Below are 10,956 nucleotides of genomic sequence, written 5' to 3' on the forward strand. Positions count from 1 at the left end.
AGAGAAGCCACTAGTGAAACCTATGGCCCCCGGGTCTATTCTCATCATATCAATCTCCATCACTTTAATCTTGTTTTGTTTTTACTTTGCCTTTTACTTTTCACTTTGCATCTTTATATCAAAAATACCAAAAATATTTCTATCGGATCTCACTTCCGTAAGTGACCGTGAAGGGATTGACAACCCCTAATCGCGTTGGTTGCGTTGAGCTCTTTGTGTTGTGTAGGTACGAGGGACTTGCGCGTGGCCTCCTACTGGATTGATACCTTGGTTCTCAAAAACTGAGGGAAATACTTACGCTACTCTACTGCATCATCCTTTCCTCTTCGGGGAAAACCAAGGCAAGCTCAAGAGGTAGCAAGAAGAATTTCTGGCGCCGTTGCCAGGGAGTCTACGCAAAAAGTCAACATACCAAGTACCCATCACAATCCCTATCTCTCGCATTATATTACTTGCCATTTGCCTCTCGTTTTCCTCTCCCCCACTTCACCCTTACCGTTTTATTCGCCCTCTCTTTCTCCTTCCCCTTCTCCTTCTCTGTTTGCCTTTTTCTCACTTGCCTTTTGTTTGCTCGTGTGTTGGATTGCTTGTTTGTCGCGATGGCTCTACCAAATTTTGGTGATCTTCACTTTAAAAGGTTAGAGGAGATCGAAAGCAATGTTAGGAATTTTATGGCTTTACAATTTGAGCATAATAATTTCTTTAGAAACGAGCTTAAGGAACAAAAAGGTTTTATGAGTTATATGAATAAAGAGCTCGATGATATGTCTAAAGAATTTGATGGTATCAGATCCCAAATTGCTCGTCTTGAAAAGATGACTGCTGAAATTTCAGACATGCAAGCTACCTTAGTCAATAAGATGGCCGCAAAACCGAATACCTATGAAAATCAAGATGAAGATCTAAAAGTTATTGATGTGTCCCCTATCAAATCTTTGTTTTGCAATATGAATCTTGATGAAACTGAATATGATCTTCCTTTACCTAGAAGGCGTTCCAAAAATTCGGAGTATTTAGATATTTATGATGAAATTGATGAAAGTGAGATTGAAAGAAATAAAAATTTAGATGTTGCTAAACCCACTATATTGGATTTCAAGGAATTTAATTATGAAAGTTGCTCTTTGATTGATTGTATTTCCTTGTTGCAATCCGTGCTAAATTCTCCGCATGCTTTTAGTCAAAAGAAAGCCTTCACCGAACATATTGTTGATGCCTTGATGCAATCTTATGAAGGAAAAATTGAGTTGAAATTCTCTATCCCTAGAAAACTCTATGATGAGTGGGAACCAACTATCAAAATTAAAATTAAAGATCATGAGTTTTGTGCTTTGTGTGATTTGGGTGCTAGTGTCTCCACTATCCCCAAAACTTTGTGTGATTTGCTAGATTTCCGCGATCTTGATGATTGCTCTTTAAACTTACATCTCGCGGATTCTACTATTAAGAAACCTATGGGAAGGATTAATGATGTTCTTATTTTTTCAAATAGGAATTATGTGCCCGTAGATTTGATTTTTCTTAATATAGATTGCAATCCTTCTTGCCCTATTATTCTTGGCAGACCTTTCCTTAGAACGGTTGGTGCGATTATTGATATGAAGGAAGGGAATATTAGATTCCAATTTCCATTAAAAAAGGGCATGGAACACTTTCCAAGAAAGAAAATAAAATTTCCATATGAAACCATCATGAGATCCACTTATGGATTGCCTTCCAAAGATGGCAATACCTAGATCTATCCTCGCTTTCATGCCTAGCTAGGGGCGTTAAACGATAGCGCTTGTTGGGAGGCAACCCAATTTTATTTTTTTGTTTTTTGTGTTTTTCTTCTGTTAGGGAATAAATAACCCATCTACCCTCTGTTTGGATGTGGTTTTGTGTTTTAATTAGTGTTTGTGCCAAGCTAGACCTATTGGATATTCTTGGATGATAGTTATTTGATCTTGCTGTAATTTCCAGAAACTTTGCGTTCAGTGCCCGAATTACTAAAAATCATCAGAATGTGATAAAATACTGAATCAAATTGCTTATGATCAATAAACAAATTATCTAGGTCGTCTAATTTTGGTAGATTGTTTGGAGTTCCAGAAGTTTGCCTTAGTTACAGATTACTATAGACTGTTCTGTTTTTGACAGATTCTGTTTTTCGTGTGTTGTTTGCTTATTTTGATGAATCTATGGTTAGTAAAATAGTTTATAATCCATAGATAAGTTGGAATACAGTAGGTTTAAAACCAAAATAAATAAAGAATGAGTTCATTACAGTACCTTGAAGTGGTTTTATGTTTTCTTTCTCTAACGGAGCTCACGAGATTTCTATTGAGTTTTGTGTTGTGAAGTTTTCAAGTTTTGGGTGAGTTCTTTTGAGGGATTATGGAACAAGGAGTGGCAAGAGCCTAAGCTTGGGGATGCCCATGGCACCCCCAAGATAATCCAAGGACACCAAAAAGTCAAAGCTTGGGGATGCCCCGGAAGGCATCCCCTCTTTCGTCCACTTCCATCGGTAATTTACTTGGAGCTATATTTTTATTCACCAACATGATATGTGTTTTGCTTGGAGCGTCTTGTATTATTTGTGTCTTTGTTTGTTAGTGTGCCACAATCCTCCTTGCTGTACAAACCTTTTGAGAGAGTCATCTATGAATTAAAATTTGATAGAATACTCTATGTGCTTCACTTATATCTTTTAAGCTATGTAGTTTTGCTCTATGTGCTTCACTTATATCTTTTCAGCGTTGAAATTTTTCTCTATGTGCTTCACTTAGATCTTTTAGAGCACGGTGGTGGTTTGTTTTAAAGAAACTATGATCTCTCATGCTTCACTTAAATTATTTTGAGAGTCGTAATAGCATGGTAATTTGCTTAATAATAACTTGCTTGGTATTCAAGATTTGTGAAACTTTCTTTTGAGTGCGTTGAATACTAAGAAAAGTTGGATGATTGATAATTGTTTTGAGATATGGAGGTAGTAATATCAAAGTCATGCTAGTAGAGTAATTGTGAATTTGAGAAGTGCTTGACTTAAAGTTTGCAAGTCCCGCAGCATGCACGTATGGTTAACATTATGCAACAAATTTGAAACATGAGGTGTTATTTGATTGTCCTCCTTATGAGTGGCGGTCGGGGACGAGCGATGGTCTTTTCCTACCAATCTATCCCCCTAGGAGCATGCGCATAATACTTTGGTTTTTGATGGCTTGTAGATTTTTGCAATAAGTATATGAGTTCTTTATGACTAATGTTGAGTCCATGGATTATACGCACTCTCACCCTTCCATCATTGCTAGCCTCTACGGTACTGTGCATTGCCCTTTCTCACATTGAGAGTTGGTGCAAACTTCGCCGGTGCATCCAAACCCCGTGATATGATACACTCTTTCACACATAAACCTCCTTATATCTTCCTCAAAACAGCCACCATACCTACCTATTATGGCATTTCCATAGCCATTCCGAGATATATTGCCATACAACTTTCCACCATCCAGTTTATCATGACACATTCATCATTGTCATATTGCTTAGCATGTTCATGTAGTTGACATAGTATTTGTGGCAAAGCCACCGTTCATAATTTTTACTTGTCACTCTTGATTCATTGCATATCCCGGTACACCGCCGGAGGCATTCATATAGAGTCATACTTTGTTCTAGTATCGAGTTGTAATCATTGAGTTGTAAATAAATAGAAGTGTGATAATCATCATTCAATAGAGCATTGTCCCAAAAAAATGCCAAAAAAAAGAAGGCCCAAAAAAACAAAAAGGGGCAATGTTACTATCCTTTTTTCCACACTTGTGCTTCAAAGTAGCACCATGTTCTTCATATAGAGAGTCTCTTGAGTTATCACTTTCATATACTAGTGGGAATTTTTCATTACAGAACTTGGCTTGTATATTCCAACAATGGGCCTCCTCAAGTGCCCTAGGTCTTCATGAGCAAGCAAGTTGGATGCACACCCACTTAGTTTTTTTTGTTGAGCTTTCATACATTTATAGCTCTAGTGCATCCGTTGCATGGCAATCCCTACTCCTCGCATTAACATCAATCGATGGGCATCTCCCTAGCCCATTGATTAGCCTCGTTGATGTGAGACTTTCTTCTTTTTTGTCTTCTCCACACAACCCTCATTATTATATTCTATTCCACCCATAGTGCTATATCCATGGCTCACACTCATGTATTGCGTGAAAGTTTATGAGTTTGAAATTATTAAGGTATGAAACAATTTCTTGGCTTGTCATTGGGGTTGTGCATGATGAGAGCATTCTTGTGTGACGAAAATGGAGCATGACTAAACTATATGATTTTGTAGGGATGAACTTTCTTTGGCCATGTTACTTTGAGAAAACATAATTGCTTTGTTAGTTTGCTTGAAGTGTTATTATTCTTTATGTCAATATGAACTTTTGTCTTGAATCTTTCTAATCTGAATATTCATACTACAATTAAAAAATTTTGCATTGAAATTATGCCAAGTAGCACTCCGCATCAAAAATTCTCTTTTTATCATTTACCTACTTGAGGACGAGCAGGAATTAAGCTTGGGGATGCCTGATACGCCTCTTACGTATCTATAATTTTTGATTGCTCCATGCTATATTATCTACTGTTTTGGACTATATTGGGCTTTATTTTCCACTTTTATATTATTTTTGGGACTAACCTATTAACCGGAGGCCCAGCCCAGATTTGCCTATTTCAGTGTTTCGAAGAAACAGAATATCAAACGCAGTCCAAACAGAAAAATCATTTTTGGAACGTGATTTTCTTCTCGGATAAGACCCAGGAGACTTGGACCCTACTCCAAGAAGTACCGGAGGCGGTCACGAGGGTAGGGGGCGCGCCCCCCCTACAGGGCCGTCATCACGGAGGGCTTCTACATCATCACGGAGGGCTTCTACATCATCACCGACGTACTCCTTCCTCCTATATATACCCACGTACCCCAAAACGATCAGAACAGGAGCCAAAAACCTAATTCCACCGCCGCAACTTTCTGTATCCACGAGATCCCATCTTGGGGCCTGTTCCGGAGCTCCGCCGGAGAGGGCCGTCATCACGGAGGGCTTCTACATCATCATAGCCCCTCCGATGAAGTGTGAGTAGTTTACCTCAGACCTTCGGGTCCATAGTTATTAGCTAGATGGCTTCTTCTCTCTTTTTGGATCTCAATACAATGTTCTCCCCCTCTCTTGTGGAGATCTATTCGATGTAATCTTCTTCTTTTGCGGTGTGTTTGTTGAGATCGATGAATTGTGGGTTTATGATCAAGTCTATCTATGAACAATATTTGAATCTTCTCTGAATTCTTCTATGTATGATTGGTTATCTTTGCAAGTCTCTTCGAATTATCCGTTTGGTTTGGCCAACTAGATTGGTAGTTCTTGCCATGGGAGAAGTGCTTAGCTTTGGGTTCGATCTTGAGGTGTTCTTTCCCAGTGACAGAAGGGGCAGCAAGACACGTATTGTATCGTTGCCATCGAGGATAACAAGATGGGGTTTATTTCATATTGCATGAATTTATCTCTCTACATCATGTCATCTTGCTTAAAGCATTACTCTGTTTTTAACTTAATACTCTAGATGCATGCTGGATAGCGGTCGATGAGTGGAGTAATAGTAGTAGATGCAAAATCGTTTCGATCTACTTGTCACGGACGTGATGCCTATATACATGATCATGCCTAGATATTCTCATAATTATGCTCAATTCTGTCAATTGCTCAACAGTAATTTGTTCACCCATCGTAGAAAACTTATGCTCTTGAGAGAAGCCACTAGTGAAACCTATGGCCCCCGGGTCTATTCTCATCATATCAATCTCCATCACTTTAATCTTGTTTTGTTTTTACTTTGCCTTTTACTTTTCACTTTGCATCTTTATATCAAAAATACCAAAAATATTTCTATCGGATCTCACTTCCGTAAGTGACCGTGAAGGGATTGACAACCCCTAATCGCGTTGGTTGCGTTGAGCTCTTTGTGTTGTGTAGGTACGAGGGACTTGCGCGTGGCCTCCTACTGGATTGATACCTTGGTTCTCAAAAACTGAGGGAAATACTTACGCTACTCTACTGCATCATCCTTTCCTCTTCGGGGAAAACCAAGGCAAGCTCAAGATGTAGCAATCATCCTCTGGCGGTAGGGTGCAATTTGACTTCAGCTCAGTCCAAAGATCATTTTTCTGCATATCATTGACATAAGACACCTCGGGGTCTTTTGTAGCCGGCTTTAACCATTGCTGGATGCTGATCGGGATCTTGTCCCTAACCAGAACCCCGCACTGAGCAAGAAATGCGTTCTTTGTCCGGATGGGTTCAATCGGTTGGCCGTCGGGCGCGATTGCTATGATCTCAAACCTTTCATCCGAGCTCAACTTTTTCTTCGGGCCTCGTCTCTTTACTGAAGTTGTGCTCGATCCGGAGGGCTAGAAAAAAGAACAAAGACTTAATTAATATGTGTACATACCAAAACAATGAATGCATCAATTAGCTAGTCAGCACAGGCTTAACTAATATATATACCTGGCCGGACACGGTTCGGTCACCGGAGGCGTCATCACGGTCTCCTTGCACCGGCATTGGGTCACCGGAGCCATCATAATCATAGCGAGCTGCTTCCAGACCATCGGTGTCGTTGAGAAACAACGAGCAGACGACATCACTTCCTCGTGCGATTATGTCCCCCAACAACTCTTCTTGTACTTCGTCTTGGGCGGTGTCCATAATTTCTACAAATATTTACAACATGGCAATTATTATTCAAACATGACAGATGGATATATTAGTGGCAAACGTAGAACTAATATTAATTAGTGGCCTCGACGCTGCTTCTCTAGGGTTTGGGGTGGCCTCGACAACGCTTCAAGGGTTTGGGGTATATCGACAACGACGACATACGTACATGGGAAAATAATATTTTCGTGGAGGGGGTATATCGACCCCCCCACGTGTTGAAGTTATCGGGAGGGGGTATATTGACCCCCCTCGTGTTGAAGTTATCGGGAGGGGGTGTATATCGACCCCTCCCCCACGTGTTGAAGTTATCGGGAGGGGGTATATCGACCCCCCCTCATGTTGAAGTTATTGGGAGGGGGTATATCAACCCCCCCCCCCCACGTGTTGAAGTTATCGGGAGTTTATATCGACACGACATACGTACATGGGAAAATAATATTATTGGGGAGGGGGTATATCGACCCCCCCCCCTCATGTTGAAGTTATCGGGAGGGGTATATAACGATGACGACAGACCCGATAAAACATAAGAAAACAAAGAAGAAATAAAAAGAGGAGAAGAAGAAAGGAATAGCTAGACGAGAAGATCGAAGAAAAAAAAGAGGAGAAGTTCTCTTCTTCTCCTCTATTCCTTTCTTCTTCTCCTCTTCTTTTTCTTCTTTTTTCTTCTTCTTATTTATTTCTCCTCGTCTTCCTCTCCCCTCTTCTTCTCCTTTCTTCCTCTTCTTATTTCCTTTTTCCTCTCATTCTTTTTCTTCTTCTTCCTTCTTAAAAATACATGAAGTAGCATTGCTTGTTTTTTTTAAAATAATGTTCAAATAGAAATTTTAGAAAAAAGGTAAAGGTTTTGCCTAATTCATTGTTCATATGAATACAAACATTTGCATATTTACAATAATCAATATCACCAAAAAATCTATGAACAGAAAAAATTACTATTTTTTCTAAAAATCTATCTTTTGCATATATACATTAACATATATATATATACACACACAGAGAACATATATACATACATATATACATTTTTATAAAAATGCAAAAAACAAAAAATCTAAAAAAGGACATATAAACAGATATACACACATACATATACTCATACATATACATATAATCAGGAAAAAAACATATATATATATATATATATATATTTGAAAAAAAACAGGGGGAAGAGGGGGGCGGTGCCGGCCCTGACCAAAGCGAGGAAGAGGCGACGGCGGCGCGGGGCAGCTGGGGTGCGGCGAGGCAAAGGCGACGGCGAGACAGAGGCGGGGCGGCGACGGCGTCGGGGCGCGACGCGGGGCGGCGACGGCGTCGGGGCGGCGCGGGATGGCGTCGGAGGCAGGGGCGACAACGGCGACGGCGAGGCGCAGAGGGGCAGCCTGGCGGCGTCGTCGGGGCGGGATCGAAGAACTGAACAAAAATTTTCACAAGTGTTGTATATATAGACGGAGCATTGGTCCCGGTTCGTGGCACAAACCGGGACCAATGCCCCCTTTAGTCCCGATTGGTGCCACCAACCGGGACCAAAGGCTGCCGATTCGTGGCACAAACCGGGACCAATGCCCCTTTATTCCCGGTTGGTGCCACCAACCGGCACCAAAGGCCGCCTCTTTTCAGCAGCCCAAAGGGCGTGAAGCGGCGGCCTTTGGTCCCGGTTGGTGGCACCAACCGGGACTAAAGGGGGCATTGGTCCCAGTTTGTGCCACGAACCGGGACCAATGCTCCCCTTTAGTCCCGGTTAGTGCCACCAACCGGGACCAATGGCCTTGCGCTGGCGCGGTGGTGGGAGTTTAGTCCCACCTCGCCAGTTGAGAGCGGCCAACACATGTTTATAAGCTTCGCTGCCTCTTCCCTCTCGAACTCCTCTGAACTGCAGGCCTATGGGCCTAATGTGACACCTCTCTGCTTGTGGGCCTATTGGGCCTTCCGCGGGCCTGAATCCTGGCCCAGGTTGGGTTTCTAGTCGTATTCAGGTCGTGGTGGCCCAATAGGTGGCAGTTTTCTTTTCTTTGTTGCTTTATTTATTTTATTTTGTTTCTACTTACAACAAAATACATATTGTTGCTATTTTTTCCAGTTTTTTTGTTTTTTTCTGCATTATTTATTTTCTTTTGTTTTTTTCTTTATTTTTTAATCCTTGTTCCTTTTAGTTTTAGAAAAATTATAAACTTTCTGTTAGTGCCGTTAGTTTTCAAATTTGAAAACACTTTTTTTAGTTTTTTGTTTTCTTTGTTGCTTTATTTATTTTATTTTGTTTCTACTTACAACAAAATACTTATTGTTGCTATTTTTGTTTTTTTCCAGTTTTTTGTTTTGTTTTCTGCATTATTTATTTTCTTTTGTATTTTACTTTATTTTTATTATTCTTTTTGCTTTTAGGTTAGCAAAATTATAAACTTTCTGTTAGTGCCATTAGTTTTCAAATTTGAATAGTTAAAATTTGAATTCTTTGAAATGTGTGTGAATCACAAGTTTGTGATTAACTTTACTAAAAAATGAACATAGATGCACCTATAGAGAAAATTTGACCTAAATTCATAATCAATTTCTATGAATTTCAGAGAAATTCATTATGGATTTAGGTCAAATTCCCTATATAGGGGCATCTATTTTCACTTTGAGAGGAGCTCAACAAGGCAGAGAGGGACGGGCTTATAAACCGGTGTGAGCGCCCTTCGGTTGGCGAGGTGGGACTAAACTCTGAGCGCAACGAGGACCAACCCTATAGTCCCGGTTTGTGGCACAAACTGGGACTAATGGTCATGGGCCAGGGGCGAGCCCTATTTTTTCCAGTTTTTTGTTTTGTTTTCTGCATTATTTATTTTCTTTTGTTTTTTGCTTTATTTTTTAATTCTTTTTGCTTTTAGTTTTAGAAAAATTATAAATTTCTGTTAGTGCCATTAGTTTTCAAATTTGAAAACTCTTTTTTTTTGTTTTTTTTGTTTTCTTTGTTGCTTTATTTATTTTATTTTGTTTCTACTTACAACAAAATACTTATTGTTGCTATTTTTATTTTTTTCCAGTTTTTTGTTTTGTTTTCTGTATTATTTATTTTCTTTTGTTTTTTACTTTATTTTTTAATTCTTTTTGCTTTTAGGTCAGCAAAATTATAAACTTTCTGTTAGTGCCATTAGTTTTAGAAAAATTATAAACTTTTTGTTAGTGCCATTAGTTTTCAAATTTGAATAGTTAAAGTTTGAATTCTTTGAAATTTGTGTGAATCACAAGTTTGTGATTAACTTTACTAGAAACATGAACATAGATGCACCTATGGAGAAAATTCGACGTAAATTCATAGTTTTCAAATGAACTCTGAAAAAGTTGGCATAGCATGTGCATGTACAAAACGGACAATGGTATCATACTCGTCTGTTACAAATTTGGCATGGTATCATCATAATAGTTGCGGGAGAAAGTCTTCACTTTTTCTTTGCTTGTGTCATTTTTGCTTATTGCGCCATAACCATGGATAATCTTCATCGATTATCAGGATGCTTGGGTCAGCCTTGACTTTGAAGGGAGGAATTTCATGAAACTTTTCATAATCTTCAGACATGTCTGTCTTGCCCTCCACTCCCAGGATGTCTCTTTTTCATGAAAGAACTATGTGGCGCTTTGGCTCATCGTATGATGTATTCGCTTCCTTATCTTTTCTTTTTCTTGGTCCGGTAGACATGATCCTTCACATAGATAACCTGTGCCACATCATTGGCTAGGACGAACGGTTCGTCAGTGTACCCAAGATTTTTCAGATCCACTGTTGTCATTCCGTACTGTGGGTCTACCTGTACCCCGCCTCCTGACAGATTGACCCATTTGCACTTAAACAAAGGGACCTTAAAATCATGTCCGTAGTCAAGTTCCCATATGTCCACTATGTAACCATAATATGTGTCCTTTCCCCTCTCGGTTGTTGCATCAAAGCGGACACCGCTGTTTTGGTTGATGCTCTTTTGATCTTGGTCAATCGTGTAAAATGTATTCCCATTTATCTCGTATCCTTTGTAAATCAATACAGTCAAAGATGGTCCCCTGGACAACAAGTACAACTCATCACAAACAATGTTGTCACCTCTGAGACGTGCTTCCAACCAACTGCTGAAAGTCCTGATGTGTTCACATGTAATCCAGTCGTCGCACTGCTCCGGGTGTTTGGAGCGCAGACTGTTCTTGTGTTCATCGACATACGGGGTCACCAAGGTAGAGTTCT

This window comes from Triticum urartu, chromosome 2A (assembly GCF_056163025.1).
Source record: "Triticum urartu cultivar PI428250 chromosome 2A, HENAU_Tu73, whole genome shotgun sequence".
In the NCBI taxonomy this organism is placed as follows: Eukaryota; Viridiplantae; Streptophyta; class Magnoliopsida; order Poales; family Poaceae; genus Triticum; species Triticum urartu.